The following is a 20,979-nucleotide window of genomic DNA, read 5'->3' as shown; positions in this document are numbered from 1 at the left end:
TCTTAACTAAATAAAGGTGCAGATTGAGTCGCAGTGACTTAAAAATATTTTATTACAATTTAATTAACTTCATCGGAAAACTTTTAATTACACTTTGATCTCAAAAGATGATGCAATGAAATATTTATCTAGTAAATATTGTGATATATTAATTTTTATTAGTAAATGCTTCTGTAGACAAACAATCTATAAGCACTATCGAGAGACCAAACAACGGCAGAAAATTGATATGTAAAATGACGAGTAAATTATGTAAAAAATATTGAGCCACTACCTCCCGGCTCGCACCCTTATTTATATTGCATTACCATTTTTATAGGTTTTTATTCATGGGACAATAACGCGGGGGAACAACAACATGGGGTCAAAATTACCATTCGCTGAGATCTTTCGAGTGTTAGGCATAATACTTTCAGTATACCGGAACATAATGATTCCCGTTTGCATCGGGACATAAATTTGAAGAGCACATGAATATTTCAGATCTGCCAAATACTTTGTCAAAGGTGAATTTCTGGGTGTTCTATTTTAAGCCGAGTTACATTAACAATAAGGCTTCCAACTTCAGTTTGTTTTCAGCTATTGAAAATTACTTAACAACTCGAGGGATTGTGCTCTTTAAATTTAAACATAATATTCAGTAGCCCTTAACAAATTTATTTAAATAAATATATGATACGAAAAACTTTTTATATAAGCGAGTATAATATTAGATATTTATTTATATATAATATGTATAAACTAGTTTTTCATTATTTTTATTACAAATTTAAGCAACATAACTTGATGGCGCATCATACAAGAGTATTATTTACTATTTCAAATACATATATATAAAATACATCAGCTCTAAAAAAAGCAAATATATAAAAAAAAATATAATGCACACATTATATAGATTAGGATCATCCCACATCATTTTTGTCAGCTCTTCATAGCTATCGCTGAAAACGTCCTTATGATAGGCTAGCTTGTTAAATAACTGAGCGATTTTTGCAGGAAAAGCGTTTTTAAAATATGCGTTATAACTAAACGAGCATAACCGTATGTAGTGTTCCTATTGCTTTGCATTCTACTCTAATGGGATCGAGATATAATTCTACATCGTTCTCAGTGCCTCGTAAATAGCTTTTTCTATTCATGGGCAAAGCCATTAAATAAGAGACTAGTGGACTTTGAATGTCGTTCTTTTGAGAAGAAAAGTGTAATTACTACAGCATTGTTTGTGCTATGACAATAGGTATTTTCAAAACAAATTCAATAAACCTGATGATAACTTGACTGTAAATACACAATACAAAATTCAAAAAACTAGATTTTTTTGCCAAAATAAGAGAGGTACAGCTATAACTTAAGTCAATTCACAATTTTCTCATTTATTTACTATAAAATTAAGCCATTTGTAAATTAATGCTGCAGCTTTATTAACATTTACTAGGATTTTAATGAGATATTTGCTAGAATTGCTGAGCACATTGTGAATAACATCAATAGGCAATTTAATCGCAAAACATATAAATTTTAAAGATAATTTTTTGTATTACCTAGTGGTTCTTATTTTTTGACCCTTAACGCTCTTGTCAAATTTTAGTTTTTTCAAGGTACGCTATGTCAAATTATAACAAATGGACTTTATAAAAAGCTAACTTTTTGTATATTATAATTAAAAATTACGGTTAGTATTTTTTTCATTTAAATTTTCAGGCTTTTAGTATTGATACAGTTGCTAGAAATGTTAAGCACGTTGTAGGTAACATTAAGAAGCAATTTTAATACAAAACAAATAATTTTAAAAGATTTTTGTGCCTTCTCCCAGTGGTTTAAAGTTTTATTAGACCCTTAACGCCTCTGGCAAATTTAGTTTTTTTATTGCGCGCTATATCAAATTATAAAAAATGTACTTTATAAAAACCGAAAGGATTAGATTTGGTTTTTTATATTTAAATTGATCAGGCTTTTAGTGATACAGTTGCTTAAATTGTTGAGCACATTGTGGGTAACATCACAAGGCAATTCAAATTCGAAGCAAATAATTTTAAAATATTTTCTTCGGTTATACCCAGTGGTTCATAATTTTAATAGACGCAACGCCTCCAAAAAATTCATGTGTTTTTAAGGCGCGGAATGTCAAATTATAATAAATAGACTGCAAAAAGCTAATATTTTATATAATCAATGAGTAAGGTTAGTTTTGTTTAAATTAAATCTATCAAGATTTTGATAAGAATCCTTAATGATCGATAAAAGTTATCATTATATAATTATTACTAATTCTGATATTTTAGACTCGATAAAAATATTTAAAAAAAATGTTTTTAATACACTAGTACGGATTAATAATTAATAATTGCATATTTATCTCTGATATAAATTAAAGAATAACATTTAAAATTTCAATAGGATTTAATAATTTAATATTTATATCTCGAACTACCTTTATTAGTTTTATTCTAATGCAAAATAGTTGAGCATCATCACACAGATTGCGTTTTTATGTTTTAAAAGAAAAATCAAAACTGACATATAAGTCGGAAAGTTAAATATTTTTAAAGTTTTCTTGTGAGACTTAGCATTTGATACATCGCTTTTAGTGCGAGCTCTAAAATTATCTCAATGTTACCTGCCAAATTTTTCCAGGTGATTGAAGAAGATTGATTCGTTTCATTATTTACGAGTTTTATTACAGAAACCTATATTTAGGGCTTTTGAAATCCTGTATTAAATGTTACTCTTAAAACCACATTGTGAATTAATATGTGTATGTTATTTAATACTCTTATAACACCAGGGAATTAATGTGTTATTGTAATTTGTATATATTACATATTACGGTAAATATAAATTACAACTTACATATATTTGCATTATGTTGCCAAGCACTTAAATTGGTAAGGAATGTATTCTTTTAATTAACACAATATTTTTATAAAAGGTAAAAAAAGTTTAATTACAGTCTGATTTATTTTTATTTTTATAATTATTTATTTTAAGAAGGTAATATTTTATGTATGTTTATTGTAATTGTGTTATATTAAAATAGCCTATTTATTTTTTTGTTAATCATTTTTATTTTATATATATTATAATATATATTACATTGAATGTGTATTACTTATGAAAATATATTCTAAAGTTCATTTAAGTAAAATCATACTCAAATATATTTTTTATAGTGAATGTATAAATTTATTTGTTAAATTATAATTTATTCTACAGATTTAAGTAATCTATTTAACTTTAAAATTGCCAAAATTTGATAGAAGTTGAATGTATAAAAAAATGACGTAGGTGTTCAATTATGAAAATATTTCGAATAAATACAGTTTTATTTGTAAAGACTTATAAAATTCTAAATTAATTGTGTGCTACGTTCTTATCATTCCTTAAAAATACAATTATATTTATATTAGTGACATTTTAATTTAATTTATAATTTAAATAAATTTGTTTATTACACATAGCGATGCGTAAATTCAAGTAGAAAAACTACTATTTTAATATTTAGAGTGTATTTGAAAGATCTGGCTTAAAACTGCAGATTATGTTTTATTTAGTAAAAAATAATAGTTATAATATAAAATTTATTTTTTAATATACATCGCATTAGAGTCAAGTTTAATTGTTTAAATTTATCTTTCACATAAGTTTTATTTCTTATTGTATCATAAATAACATCATTAGTGAAAAATACTATTAAATAAAAATACTAAAAATAATACAAAATATTACGACGTTCAGAATAAATAAAATTATATCATATTAAATTGTAGTTATACAACATAAAATTGTCCATCTCATAAGAATTTATATTTGCGACTGGGTCAGTGGAGCCCCAGAACAAAATTGATAGAAAAGTTTTCGCAACACATAAAGGCAAATGAAATGTCCCGAGAAAAAATGTCCGGCCCGAGAAAATGTTCGCCCGGGCGGCTGTAAATAAAATTTAGTTCTTAGTGAAAAGTTTAGCGAGTAAAAATGAGTGTCGCGTTCATAAACAACTTAAATGATCCACCAGAGGGATGTGTGGAAGCGAGCAAAGTTGAAACGGAATTTTTAGGGTGGAGAACTCGGGAACAAGTTTCCCTTTTTCGTGATGTTTTTACTGGGTAAGTTCCGCTGTTCCGACACTGGTACAATCTCCATCAATCCTTGTCTGGACGCGACGTGACGTCACGGGACAATCTACAGTAATTGCCGTTAACTCCGCTTCTGCTGCACTGCATGCTGGACAGCTATGAAAAAGTGTACCTAAGGGGATTTGTGTCATTTATAAGAATAACATCGGACGTGTAAAGAAAAATTTATATTTAATTTATTTAATAAATCAATTTTTATAAATTCGCTTTCATTATTATTAGGACAAGTTGTGACGCATAGCTGCTTACAATCGTTGCGTCAGATCATTTTATAAGAGCCGTAAAACATAAATTTCTGCTTATGAATAGTAAACAAAACGTTTCACCTAACTTGATGCTTTCAATTTAAGTGAAACATAAACGAAAGTAAATATTTATTTATTCTATTCGTATATTTTATTTGTTGTCTTTGATCGAATAAATTGATGGCTTGCGCGTGTTTGATATCTAACTACGCTTATACAAACTTTCTAGACCGTCGATACAAAGCGCATGAAGCGTAAAAGATCCAACGTTTGCATACATTCAACCTGACAATTCTAACGTGTGCGACATTCTCGAAATGCCTGACACGTCCGACGTGTTCGTTACCAGCCACTCAGATATTCAACCTGAACAGTTTCGAGGTTTTGCCGTAAAACATTTCATGCAAATTTTACACCGCCTGCTCTTTCTCATTCCGAAAATATAATACACACATATTAAAGTAAAAAAAATCTATACGATGAATTGCGAATCTGAAGAAAACGCTCCGGGGCTTACACACTCGCGCCCTGGATGATTAATAGTCAGCGATAACAATAACTTAATATTATTTCTAAGTCTTCGAAGATCCCCCCAAGACTTTGTTTGACATTTCAATTTCCTTTTATGATGTTGCGCGAAACAATGGCCCCCCGAAATGTTCGCCGAGACGTGACGACCCTGCGAAATATGCAGTTAATCTTTAATGTCTGAGTCCCTGGGGAAGAATGTTCTTGGACAGGTGATAAAGTGGGAAGTGGGTATTCAATAAGCCGCAAACGTTTTTGAATGCCACTCAGAAGAACGATTCTGTGGATGGAGAATCTGTTCTAAAAGCTACATGAGATCTTAAAAAATGTTACTACGTTAATAAAAATAATTCGGTAGTATTAATAAAATATATTTTAATTTTTTTGTGAACAAGAATATATAGAATATAGTAAAAGTGATGTGATTTAATTTTTTAAATGCTATAAATATATTTACAATAATAAAAATGTATTTATTACAGTGAAATTAATATATTTATTTTATTCCGTTTGATTAACAATAATTAAAAACAATAACAAAGGTTTGAAAATATCAATTAAAAAAAAAACAAGCAATTTAAAAAGCAGCTTGTCAAGGTACACCTAATTTAAACTAAAATAAATATACAAAAAAGCTACGCAAAAAAGTAGCAACATTCGAGATTCACAAGCGAAAAAGCAAAATTCAATAAAACTTGTTCAGAATTGCCATCAACTATATTTTATTTTAAAACTTAGGATTTAAATACATTTTTTTATGAAATTGACAATTTTACTTTGTAATTTTTAGAAACATTAAACTACATAAAATGTATATACATTAAAAGATTCTCTATTTTGCAAATATGTAATCACATTAATGTCTGGGTTCTTCGATTATAATATATTACTTTAATTTCCCGTTGAAATTTTGAGCTTAGCTCAGAATTGATATTATCAGTGCTTTTAAATCAAGTTTTAAGACCCTTTCGGATGTCAATAATATACGTGAGACAATTATAAATTACAGCTGTTGCTACTAAACAAAAACAATTCAAAATAAACCCTTTTAGATTATCGAAAAATAAAAATAGCCCTAAATTGTTTTGCATGCTGCCGACTCTCATGTGTAATTTCTTAATTTCGAAGCGGGTTATTAGATCACCAAAGTATAAATAAAACCGTCGGCCGGTTCGAGTAACCGAAAATTGCAAGAAATATTTTGAGAAAGTATGCATATTTTCAAACATCATAAGTTTTTTATTTTATTACTTTAGCAAAAATAAGTCAAGTGTTGAAAATTTGTTAAAAAAAAATCTCATTTCTTATTTCTTTTCTTATTAAATTTTTTATGTATAATAATGTTTTTCAAGTAAGGCACAATGGAGGAGAGATCTTAATTCCAAAAAATTGAGTTAATAATGCGAGCAATTAGATATCTGTCATAAAAAGTCATATTATCGCTACTTAAAAAGGATGCAGGCTAGTTCATATATTCTACCCGGCGCACATAATAAGTGTTATTTTACCTTTTGGTTACCAATCGCTAGAGTGACTATCTGGACCGTTTTTCTTTTAAAGCAATGAACACATTTTATGTGTGTCTATGAAGCGATGCAATTGGCTCGTATAAAGCCTTATCTGCGATTCCCATGAGCTCTCCCTCTAAATAGCATTATAAAATATGTTACATTTATTAACATAGGGAAAATCGCGGTGAGAGACACAGAAGAAAGACCTTGGAGAGACCTCACAGAGTCACATCTACAGAGACAAAGATAAATGAGCTAGAAGAATGCATCGACACAAAAAAAAATCAGCGGATTATCTCGAAAGCATAACAAGAAGACATCTCGACAACTGATTCACTAAAATCACAACTGACAATAATACAACTCAACACGTCAACAAAAACTCTGAGTTTCAAGATGTTTTTTTATCATCATGTTGTGTTGAACCTTAACAACTAAAAGCAGAAAAACTTTTTTTAATTGCTGAATTCCAGAAATTACTCATTATTATATGTTAATATTTTTTAGCTGTTGACTTTCTCAATAACTATAATTGATTTTTTTTGTAATTTTAAATTTATACAATTCAGGTTTAAATTAGTATAATATTATTATTGTATTTTTTAAGGTTACTGAATTTTAATTTTTTTGGTAAGAGGTTTAATTCGAATTATAGTTTGTATTGACTTAATGGGTAAAAAACTTTATATTATATTTTTTTAATTAAAATTAATAGTATAGGTACTGTTTTCTATAACATCAAATTATACGTCTATGATTCTGTATTTATTATTCGATTTTTTGTAAAATAGCAAATATTTTAGAGTATTTTATCGTTTACTATTCAAAAATAGTTATATTACACTAGGGTTTAAAATTAATATAAACTTTGATATTTTCGAGATAAGAATAGATGCAAAATATTTATTAATAATTTTGATTGAATATCACAGATAATGTTTTGCTAGATTATTTTTATCTTACGGATGATTAATAGTGACATATGTCAATTGCTAGCTGTAAAAACTAATAAAATTTCTGAGAAAAGATCGTTACCTAAATATTAATTTCCGAATTATTAAAAATGCAAATTTGTTTAAAAAAAATTCTAGCATTCAAATTATTTACAAGTAATATTTAAAATATTTTTTATACGCGTTTCTGGTTAATTTAACGTTATATATCACGTTCGAAGAAAAAATAATTTGCAGTCTGGAACTGCACCAAGTCACTTAGAGATGAGCTTTTATCGTGACTTGCGAATCGATACTGAATTTGAAAATTCTAGATAGCTCTAAAGCTTCAATCTTTTCTTGAGCTTTTAACGTTTGTTATATTTAAAATAATAATAATTATAGTAGCATATTTATTTTATTAAAAAATTTTTGATCCAATGATGCCAGTAATTTATAAATATATGATTAACAAATATAGTTTGTGTTAGATACAAACATATTAATTTTAATTTAAAAATGTATGGTGTATTTGTTTGCTAAAAACATTGCACTCGCCTCTGTGTGCTTTAATTCTGCGCCAACCGATGAAAACTTAATTAAATTCCGCAATAACTGCGCACACGTGAACCTGTTGAAAAAGTGAACACGGCGAGCTTTCGGTCAGAGCTTTTTGTGTTGTGCAAAAAGGTTTCCTCGTTCTGACCCGGCGTCCATTTACATCTAAATTGAATCAAAATGCATTTAAATGGCTAAGAGAAAGTCTTAAACGGGGACAACGCTTTGTTTTAGCGCTTTGGGAACGTTGCATCCGAGTATCGGTTAAATTTAACTGCGAGTTTAATTAAGACGAAAGCGGTTACTATAAGATACCATTAAGGTCGCTGTTTAGTTATCTTCATGTGAAACTTGACCGCTAAAGATACTACACAAAGTCTTGGTCAGTTAGAATATTTGCGGTCATTAATATATGATTTTTAATTTTAATTCACAGAAAATAATGTATTTTATACTGCTACACAAAATATGCATATAATGCGATACTGAATTATTTGATTTTAGTATAGATACAAAGCTATTGATTAATCTAGTGACGTCTATTGTTATTTGAAACAAGTTAAGCCATAATGCGCTTAAATTTCAGTGTAATTATCTTATCAGTGATCACATAAATTTTACATAATAATCTATACACTTATAATGAAATTTACATAAAGGTATTTACGGGTGTATCAAATCTTTTTCGAGCTATAAATAGATACAATTTCAAGCACCTGAATTATATTATAGTATTAATAATTATTTTTTGTTTTGATGCTTTTCTGGTAAATTTAAAGTTATATCTTACGTTTGAAGCAAAGATAATTTGCGGTTGAACTCTGAAACTGCACTCGAGTCACTTGACAGATGAGCTTTCATCGTGACTCGCGAATCGATACTGAATTTCAAAATTCTAGATAGCTCTCTAAGGTTTAATATGTTCCTAAACCTATTAACGCTTATCGCATTAAAAAGAAATATAATATTTTTAGCAAAATTTTACTTTTAGAAAGGCAATTTTATTTTATATGCTAACAAAAATAACCTAATCACTACATTTTGTAACCTGAATATAATTAAATTTGATTAATAATCAATCTTAAATATATATATTATATTATATAAATAAAATATGAAATCAGACGATAGTAATGATAAATAAAATACAAATTTTCCTGACCCAGACAAATTACTCTGAATAACGAGCTTTCTTCATTCGAATAATAATTAAAGAGCGTGTGTTCGTTAATTGTGTTGTCGATTTTCCCTTAGAAAAGGGCACTCCAGAAGAAAAAAAAATAAAACGAGGTTCAGCCGAACTCGCCTCATCTATTTCCCGGGAACGGAGCGGCATTCCCCTAGGCCACTTCATTTGTTATTTTAATGGGTTCATCACCGTTTGGTTTTACCTCTGGCTGTGTGTGTGTGTGCATGTGTGTGTATCGACCCAATAAATCATTTCCTGATGTCTCGGCAGGATTATTTGTCCGAATTATTAAGCGGATAACGACGCGACTTAATCACTGGGCGTGCTGCGACCCATCGACGGTAATTATGTAATAAAGCCAGGCTCATAATGGCCGTACGTCAATATCAGGTAATAAAAGTGATGAATATTATCTGCGTCGTAAAAGTTCGTATTACGAGATAGTAGGGTGAGTTAGGTTTTTTGAAAAAGGTAATTTGAGGTCATGATATACATTAACACAAGGTCAAAAATGTATTAGAATTATGTAAAGCGTCTTAACATAATCTTTACATAACTTTACATAATAGACATCAGTAGTAGCAAAGCTGTCTATGAAATAGGCGGTCAAATTTTAGCCGGTAGGTAAAAAGACAAAGCGTAGCAGTCATACCGAGTCAGCTGGTAAAAAATTAATAATCCCTGACATTCCGCTGCGTGCTTCGGTGAAGAGCGAACGTTTGCTCCGCGCGCCTCTCGCTTTTGCCGTACACAGTATGACTCGCTCTTCACGCAATTAACCCACATTACCAAATATAGACGAGGAAGCCTTCACCAGCGCAATGTAAAAGGCGCAAAAATGCAAGCATGCAGTGGGTATGCTAAAAGCGTTCTTTAAGTAATCAGCGACTCCGAGCCAGCTCCTAGACGCAAAATGGCAACTGTCAAGAAAGACGCCGAGATCAATAAAACACGTGCGCATTAATAATAACACAAATTAAACATTAAAATAGGATAATTATAGCTGTTTTAGTGTATAGTTCCGCAGGGTGTGAATTTACCTCTGATGATCTCGATGCAGTTTTTGCTCTTGGGGATTTGGTTATTTTAACCTAAGAACTTAACGCCAGATACGTACATTGGAATTGTTTCAGTGTTAATCGATCCGGGACGACACTAGCACGACATGGATACGATTTTAAACTTTCCAAAATCACCAACGCATTACCCTACGAACCGCTTGACAGCATCAATGCTCAAAGTCAATGCTCAAATCTTAGATATGCAATGCATCCAGGCTCTGTCCTCAGACCACCTTTATGTGTTTTTTACATTAGAGGATAAGGCTAAGGTTGTCCATAAAATTGTCTTTGATTAAAACAACGCCGATTGGAAGAGTTTCAAGAGTATTGTCGAATCTTGTATAGTAGTAAGATGACATAACTATGCCTTAACAGACTAAAACTATCGATTAGGATAATAATTATATTAAAAAATATATAGAAACAAGCTAAAATATCATTGGTAACGATGCATATTTTTTATAGTATTAATAAACTTTCTTCATTAAATTTAAAAATAATTAAATGAATAAATCAAAATTAAAATATTTTTTTTGACTAAGATTAAAATCAATATTGCTGCTAAATCAAACATATTGTGAAATTATATGTAGCGCAGATTAAATATCTCTTGCTGAGAGAATACATCATACTTATATCAGCGAAATAAAGCAATGTGCTCGCAGTCTTAAGCTGACGTTCGGGGTCAGTCGACGATGAATTAATCACTTGATGACCAATTATGTGTAAGATTTACATTTCGTCAATGATTGAGTAATGTTACGTCAACCTCACAATTTATAAATATAATTGAACAAATTAAGTGTTTAAAATGACCTTTATATACCTGACGTTTTTTGTATTTGGTCACACATAGAAATTAAAACTGGTTTATAGATATTTTATGAGAATTTTATCATCCTTCGACGTACTATCAACGCAAAGTATACAAAATGAACACATATTTAAATAAGATAATATATATTATGCATCCAACATATTTTTAATGTAATGCAAAACTAGCGATATATTTTGCAGTCTTCTTGAAACGGAACACCCAAATTGGTTACCACTTTTGTGCAATGAAGCACATTGTTGTTCATGTTATAACAGAATTTAAAGTGTTTTTGCCTAATTTTTTTATTATTAAAACAATATTTTTTGATGCTTAATTGTAATTTATTGTCAGATGAGCATGAACATAGAGTTTCACCTCAAATGTAAGTTTTTTACAATCTTAAATCAAAGTCCTTTCTAAAAAGTGTTTTTTCTTTTTCGAAATTTAAAAAGATTTTAATATTGCATATTTATATTTTAAAGCTCAGTTATAGTTGTGGGTTATTTATTAAAATTATTATTTTTTTATAAAATGGAATAGTAAACGGCCGTTTCGACGCGCGCCGTCCATCCATCACGTTTATTTCGCTCCATTTTTTTATTTTTTGTTGTTTCATCTCCAACCGAATTTCTCATGGCTTGTGAATTTTAATCAGAATACTTATGAAAAATGCTTTTTTATATCCGCAACGGTTGGGAATGGCTGCCGCGGGTCCTGTGAGCGTGACACCATCTCGTCCGCGAAAAATTGCCACCGCCGTGTTATGCCGCGTTATCCTGCGTCGTTTATCTTCTGCTCCGGAAACTGGGTTTTTTTGTTGCCGCATCCAATGATGACAATGACCTTTCGTCGACAGCAGAGTGAACCAAGGCTTTGAGAAGCACTGGAGCGGATTTTATAACCTTTCCGTTACCGTCACAAAAAGTAACCTATTATCACTCATTATCATACATCTTACACGGGATCCTAGATTGACTATCCATGACCGCATCTCAAACAAATTATGCATAAAACTCTTTATAATGGTCATACCAATTATTTTTTCTATGACATCATCAATACGATAACAGCTAATTGCAAACAAACACAGACTAAATACTTATATCAATTGAGTGCTTTTAAGATAAAAAAACATTTGACCAAGTAAACACAAAAGAATGCAGCAACATTATTGTTGAACTTAAACCAAATATTGTGACTTTTATAACTCGTGCTGAAAATAGAAAAAAAATGTTTGAGCCGGACCAAAAAAAATATGTTTAAAATTTAATTTTTCAAGTGATCACGTGAAATAACGTTTTACTCTATATCAAACATTACCTTGTATGGCACAGTCTTTATTTGATTACTTTTTCTGAAGAACTGTCTTCTGATCAATAAATGTAAATATTATAAAAACCTAATTAACGTAAAAGCTAGGTATGGATAGCTAGTGTAATGTACATAAAAAAATATCAAAATATAAAGCAATAATAGATTTAATCCAGCCCAAAACAATAATGTTTAATTTTAATTAAAAATCTTGAAAATCCATTTGCGATGTTTAGGAAATTATATTAGCTTTTTTGCTTCAATTCTCGCCCATTGTTTTAAGCAATATTTGCTTTTTACTTTTTGGCGCAAGTTTCCAACATTATTTGATATTAACGTACACTGATACTTTTTCTGTTATCCATTCAAACTCACTGTATTGTTTGCCATTTTTGCAACCATACAATTTTTCACCAATCATTGAACAGTCGATAAACAATAGCTAGTAAAAGTAAATAAAAATGTTAAAATATAAATTATAAATTTTTTTATAATATATATCGTTACGAAAAATTGAAACAAAAATAAATGTTATATAAAAAGGCTCGCTTATCTAATCAAACCTTTACAATATTTACCCAATTTCGTTTTGGTATAAAATTAGACATTTGGTTTGTTTTTTCCGTTTCGAAATAAAAAATGTTCGCATTGTGAACGTCTAAAATTAAATGGGAATCACAACGATTTTAGGGCAAAACCCTGGGCCGTGTAAACCTTGTGTTGAAACATTTTAATTAAAGTTGTACCCTGTTCAGCCAAAACAATAACAAAACACGCGCCAACCCTTTCAAAGGTTCCTTAACGGAATGACAACACTAAATACGAAATCCTTTATGGATGTATACCTTTCAGATTAAACACAAACTATCTCTGGGTCCATATTGTCGGTGGGGTAAAAATAAATATTTAGAAAGGCAACGTATATTATTAAAATATTAACGGTGTAATTTCGGGTAATTGATATGGAGAAAATTTCGCCAAAAAGAATGTGAGTTTTTAATTTGTTCCGGGCCGCACGACCTTCGGTTTAATTGAATTGTTAAATTTGCATTTTTAACCCTTTCGCGTTGTTATTTTTTAGGAAAGCGGTAAAAAACAAAGAGTTAATAATAATGTACGAAATGAAGTGGTGCCTCGTTGGAACATATATGCGAAAATTTGTGCCATGTTTTTAACGTAAATGCCAAATGATACTATAATATTTTTATTAGTTAAAGTATTAATGTAGAAGCTTTTTTATTCATTCTATATTTTCACTCTCAAAAAATTTCTATAGGTCGTTAACGGTCTCAAATAATATTGCCGTGTCATCAGCATAACGAATGCTGTTAATTGTCTTTTTGCCGACTTACATAGATTTTTGTTACCTGAATGCTTTCTTAAATGTGGTTTTGAAATATATATTGAACAGAGTAGCAATAAAAAAAAATATCTGTCTGCAGTGAAAAAACATCAAATTTTGAGCCCGCCCGCAAAAATATTTTTTTTTGAACAAATATTTTAAAATTAAATAATAAAAAAATACATTAACATTTTAGAGGTCTTACATTACTCTCATTTAGCCAGATATAATATTGTGGTGTTTTACGCGGTCAAATTCTTTCTCTAAAAAAAAGAAGAAAAACGTTTATTTTCAGATAAGATAAGCAAAACTTTGTTATAATAAAAAAATGCTCACAAATATGCTTTACAACTTATACCAGTAGTAGTTAAGCTTAATAAACTTAAAAAAAATATATATTTACTTTTATATTTTTACCTATTGTATTAATCAAGATTTAAAGAATATTAATTTATTAATTTAAAATTTAAGTATCTAACCTTTAACAAAAAACACATTACATTTAAAAAAATCTTCAATTATACTAAATGTTTTTTTCATATACCAATGAATGTAAATCAATAGTATTTTTATTTACATATACATCTATCATATTATTTTTCCAAAAGGGCAATGTACTAAAGTAACCACAGTGATAAAACTGAAAAAAGATATTGATCGACTTTCACAAATGCTTGTGTGATATATTTTTGGCATATCTCGTCAATATACTCTCGTTCGAAAATATAAAGCTTTAACCGTGATATGTTTTATATATTATATTACACAGCAAAGGAAAATATATGAAAGATCTAAAGGTTTCCGGTTCTCTCTTTATTAAGAGCCATACCCTTAAAAATTAGTTCGATTTTTCCATCTGGAAATTTCTCTGAACAGTCTTTTTAAAATCACCTTGAATATCGAATTACTTATTGTTAAATGTGATTAAACTCTTACTTAAAATAAGGTTGATTTTAATAAATGTGATATTAATATTTTAATAAAAAATAAAGTATATAGTGAGATTCGAATACTTTTTTTATTTATCGACATCGATTTTATTTGTTACTTTAGTATGATTTTTTATAAATTGATTTATATTTTTAACATTTTGATGACGCTGTTATATTGATTTTCTTTTAGATGAAGAATCATAAATTAAAATCACATTTTATTTTGTAACAATCAATTAATTAGTTTAATTTATTTTTCTGTGACAAAGGTCCATAGTATTATTACGCTTTTTTATTATTAAGAAAATTAAATAAATAGTTTTTTAATTTAAAAATATTTTTTATTGAAAATGTTATTACTAAAACTATTTTTTTTACGCATTTATATGGATTTCTCTCGTATATAAAGTCCAATTAAATAATATCCACTAAATAATTCCAATCTTCTCGGACGTGTTTTTCCAAGAGCTTATTTTTGTCGATTTTTCTATTTTTTACGATTTGCAAATTAATTTCGCCCAGCCTTTTGTGCATATATAATGGTATGGATATAAAATCTGAGCCCGCGAATCGGTAACGACGCTGGGGCTGTAAAGCGTAAGCCATTTATATGTGCTCAAAGATAAAATTGGATGAAAAAGAATTATCCCATCTAAGGGCCTTAAATACTTTCGCTCTCCGTTTTATTTTTTTGCCTTCATTCGTATCATAAAACGTATTTTATTCAAATGTGAAGCGGCGCCTTTGAATACAACATGTGCCAGAACAACGTGACGAATGTATCGCGAAAAACACACGATATCACATTAGATTTCCCTTTACATCATACGTGTTTATATCGTGTAACATTTTTCCTCTTCGAAGCGAAGCGTATTCAATGTCGCTTTGGGAATCGTGCTGAATCGGATTAAAAGAAATGGGTATAGACGTGACTTTCTTATCGAAATCTGATTACTAATATAGCAGTATATCAGCGTTTTATTGTTGTATTTAAAGAAAGATGTTTTTCACTTCTATTTACCATAAATCATAATATTTATCTTATCATTTTTAGTATATTTTTTTTACCAAAACATGGTTTTACTAAGACAGTGATTTTACCTGATCTGTATTAAATAAACATAAATTGTATCATCAAGTTGCAAGGCATAATATATTTTTTAATTAAAATATATATATAACTATGTAAATTTATTTTTATTTAATTATTTTAATTAAATATAACAACACGCTTTATTTCATGTGCCATCTAGCTTGGTACGTGCCTGTGAACATAACAACCGTTTTAATACAATTTTCCACGTGCGTTGCTGAATTATTGAAGCGCTACTGCACCGGGCGTAAATCATGCGTTATCACACCCCAACCCCCGTTATCATTCCAGCTCAACGTTCGCATTCATTAAAAGCAAAAAGCCACTAAAACGACAAGGAGGGAGGATCAAGAGTGAAAAATTGTTATTATCCTAACACTGAAGTCACTAAATGTGCGGTATTATAATGAGATAATCAGTGGTTGATGAACATGCTTAGATGCTTTTAAGATCAGGTGAAAGATTTATGTTAAACATTTTAAAATCTGTAGTTACATTGTCAAAGATCTGCAGATCCGTTTCATTCTACAGGCTCACAGATAAGGAATACAATCCCGGATCTCATATGCTATTGTTTCAAACAATAATCCAGTTGTTAAACTATAAGGACGTGTGACTTAAAAATAGCTTTTGTTATATTTAATAAATCGTATTGTAACAACTAGCTTAAATACCTAAGTTACCTGGAATAATATTTTTTTGAATTATCATAATGTTATAGATGAAACAGTTATGATAATACATATATCATATAAATTATGTTTTGTGGACCTGTGAAAATTAATTTACAGCCATACTATATTTATATTATTTCAGGCAACAAATAAAGGACCAATAAAATATATTTATTATTTTATGCCCAGAAAGTTAATAAATCTTAATTAGTAAAAATAAAATAAAATGTTTACAATATAATATTAGGGTATTATTATGGTAGATAATTTATAATAAAAAAAATATTTTTTGTAGAGAAAAACTTTGTGTTTGATACTTTAATATTGTCTGATTTATATTATTTTAGAGCTTTAAAGTCCAATGAGGTGTCTTTGCATCTAAAATAAACGCCAAAAAAGCTGATAACAGTTTATTTTTATTAAATACAATTTACCACTAAAATTCAAAGAGTCTAATAGCATTTCGTCGACTACTTTTTAGTGGATAAGCTAGGATCGTTATCATATGTCTTCTGGACGATCTGATAATGTTTTTCAGGTAAATTTAGATCTCTCAATTTGTCTGTTGTAGGAAACCTTATCTGTCTTTAATCAGTTGATCATCTGTTCATGTGACAAAGTGTCACATCTTTAAGACATTTTATTAGAGACAGGTTTGGCGATTTACAGATGCGAATGTTTGTGGGCCAAATGCACCACCTTATTATTCAAGCAACGAAAAAAACTTTGTCTATCGCGTATTCTTTACGCACAAAAAGGTAGGTTTTTGTTGCTAACGAATTGTTAATGGATGGGCTAGTCGGTAAATGGTTTGTAAAATCTTATATTACTATAAAATTTTCTGTTATTGTTACTATTTTTGTTTTGAAAATTAGTTATTTCCTTTTTCAATTTTTTTTTTTAAATTAGTTATTTGCTGTTTTGCAATTTTAATAGTAATGTATTTTATCTGCTGCGTATATGAGTTTTACGTAAAAAATAAGTTTATATAGTTATTAAATCATATTCTTTGCTATGGTAACCGAAACTAAAAAATGTATATTTAAGGTGAAAGAATATAGAAGTGTATAAAAAATATTTTTAAAGCGATTATGTTACTTTAAGATTGTTAAAAAAATAAATCAGAGTTTTTTCTAATTATAAAAAAATAATAAATAAATATGTTATAAACATACCGTACAGATTTATTTAATAAATCAGTACGGTATGTTTATAACTAAGCAATATATAAATTAATTAATGCTTTCAAGTATGTCTTAGAAAAGCGCGCATATAATATTATTTCGTCGAAAAAATTTTGATTCTTATCGCGTAGTCCGTTGGCGTTCCAAGATAATATTTTTAGTTAAATTTTTTAATGGTTTTCAAAATCTATTCATGTTTTCAAATATTTAATCATACAAAGCTTTTTATGCTACTGTTTTTAAATAAGGTTTAAATTATTCATATTTAATTCAGCGAGTTTATCTATATAAGAGATTAAAATGATTTTAATATTATATATTGCAGTAACTCAATTCTGTTTTTTTTTTAATAAAAGTGAAGCATTTATTTCTAACGGAGTCACTTCATTAGTAAATCTTAAGTTGAATCAGAATGCAATATTTTTTAACTGATATATAAACAGTTTATAGTATTATTTAACTTATTAATATTTAGATACACAATATCAGTTATATATTATACTATAAATAAATATAACACACTTAACACTTCACAGATGCTTTCTGATTATTTTCATAGTACTACTCTTACATTTTTCGATTCGTTACAGTGCAGAGTACGAGTGGTCGTGAAAGCCTCCGCTCTAGGTTGATTTCCGGGGTTGATACACAAGAACGGCCTATTTCCACCGGCGGAAGCCGAGAAGATTGCACTCAGGTTGGCGCACAAAAGAGACCCTAGGAACCGTGACCTCCTACAGCCCTTCCTGTTTACGACCTTCGCATCCCCGCCAAAGAAAGTGAGACTTTAATTAAGCGAGCGCCATTAGCGCCGCGCGCGAGGCGGTCGGCAATTAATGAGCCGCACTTTTGCATTTCCCTTTGTGTTTGCACAAAATTCGCGAATTCATAACAGTTTGAACTTGTACGAGGGCAACGATGAAATTATTCAAATTATTGTATTACAAAGCAAAATATTTTTGCTTTAAATTGTTCCCTAATCTGCAAACGCACCCCACGCGATTATAATATTATGAAATCAATTATTGAAGTGATACTTTCACCAATTTATTTTATATTGCTACATTTACAAATAAATTTTTAATTTATTTTTAATATAAAAACAGTTATAGTTAAAGTTATTAAACTCGAATTAACCACTTTAATGAAATATAAATCATATGATGGGCAGCAGCCAAGTCGGATCACCAGCCCAATGCTTATCTACAAATTACGAAGGAGATAATTATCCAAATTAACTCTTATAAATTGATAAACGATTTGATTATTAAAATGAGGGCAGTTACATTCTATGAAATAGACAATAGGCAGTTACATTCTATGAAATAGAATAAATAATAATAATATAATAATAAGCGTTTTTTTTAAATATGAAAAACTTCATAGATACGTGTCACCCATTAAAGTACTGACTATATTATCTTGCTTTTTATGAACTTTCTATAAAGTAAGCTATTTGTAATATATTTGTCAGTTTTAAAATTACTTTCGCACAAACCATTCAGATTTATTCAATATTATTATATAACTTTATTATTTTTAACAAATATTTTTTATACTTTTAAGCATAAAAAATATCCATGCGTTTAATTGTATTTGTATTAATTGTATTTGTACAAATAATAAACACATTCAATTAATAAAATATTAATAAGTTATATTAGTTTTTTCTAGTTCAACGCATTTTGGTCGTGCGTATGGGTACGTGTGCGTATGTGAGTCTATATATATACTTGTGTATATGTGGCTATTGCATACACCGGATAATTCAAACATTTATACTTTTTTTTGTGTCATATTATTTATAATACGATCAAGAGAGTTTGTTAACAGATTTATTCCAATTATATTAAAGTAAATAAATTTCGAAAATATTAAAGAGGGACCCTAAATAGAAAAAGAGCTTATAAAATTTTTGTGTTCAAGGAGGATAAGTTGATGCTATTGCACCAATTTATCATTCTAAATTTTGGAACCGAAAATAAAGTCACTTCGGGAATATTTATTATAAAAGGATAGAGAAACCCAGATTGCTGTGGGAGCTATAAAAATAAATAAATAGGGCACGTCAGCTATTTTGATTTTTTTAAAAGCCATCTAGGATTTTTTTTTTTGAGGAACAATTGCTGTGGGATCTCAAAAATTAAAAGTGAAAATTTTTAAAGACAACAAAGAAGAAAAGGTATACAAAAGGCAAATCATGTTTTTGAGAAAGACAACCTTACTCAAAGGATGACAATTCTTTTTAAACCAAGACGTCTAGTAAACTTAAGAAAATAGCTCTATTTCATCATAACTTAATCGTTTTTAAACTAAACAGTAAAAATGTATATTTTACTTTAAATTTCTAGAGCTTAAAAACAATAAAATAGTGATAGGGTAATATTTATTGCCATTGTCAAATAGTCTTATTTTATGAACGTATAAATTATTTTTAATTTGTATTTTTTTTTGGATAAATAAACATTACTACACTTAATTTTTACTTATATCTGACTAAATGTACAAAATAAATATTTAGTATAATGCAACTAAACACGGTTAAATAAATAACTAACATCATATAATCTTTCAATTTTTATTAAACACTTCGTTAAATAACAATAATATAATTTAAAATTTTTTTTACAATGTAATGGTACTTAAAGATTGATTCAATTTAATGATTACAACCTTAAACATATATGTATATTAATTAACAATAAGTTTCTTAACATAAAATTATTTTCTTATTTGATATAAATTTATGTTGATTTTAGTTAATGAGGTGATTTATCATATTGTTTGATATAGCAGTAGTAAGCCAAAAAATTTTTACAGAAAAAGTAGAATTCACATTTGTGTACTTCGGTCGAAATTTTATTTAAGCATAAGCAAATACTCTACCACACGGTTCGTTATTAAAGAAAAGGATAATCCAGAGCCGAAGCAGTCGACGCGATAATGGAACACAACCGGAGACAGATAATATTTCTTCTCGCTGCGTAATGCTCCGGGCAACATTCGCTCAATCCTAACCCCGAGGATACAACCAGACGACGATGTTCTTCTTCCCGGGGCATCGTAAAAACGAAGATTGATGTCGTTTCAGAGTCCCAGGACCTCGTTATAATCGAATCAGATCAGATTGATGCCGGCTTACCGATTTTACGAGGGCGCCAAAAATTAATTTCGACGCCTCCGCCCAGGGTCCGTAATGAATTTTTGAAAATTCAGGCGCCGATTTACGGCCCTGCTGGTTTGTAATATTTATGAAAAACGTGCTCTTTCTCGGCCTACGGAGTGTAAATGAAAATGTAAACGACACATCTTTAGATTCATCATCTTTAAAAGGAAAAAATACTTCAGAGAGAATTTGTGTTAAAAATAGAAGACTATGTTTTGTAGTGTGAATAATATATTTACATAAAATTTAAATATATGTTTTAGATCGTATATAATTAAGTTAAAAGTACATGATTGAGAT

This window comes from Plectrocnemia conspersa, unplaced genomic scaffold, assembly GCF_051122295.1.
Source record: "Plectrocnemia conspersa isolate PC_06_02 unplaced genomic scaffold, ASM5112229v1 ptg000002l, whole genome shotgun sequence".
Classification (NCBI taxonomy): domain Eukaryota; kingdom Metazoa; phylum Arthropoda; class Insecta; order Trichoptera; family Polycentropodidae; genus Plectrocnemia; species Plectrocnemia conspersa.
The sequence above is the reverse complement of the archived record's forward strand: the minus strand, read 5'-3'. Positions refer to the sequence as shown.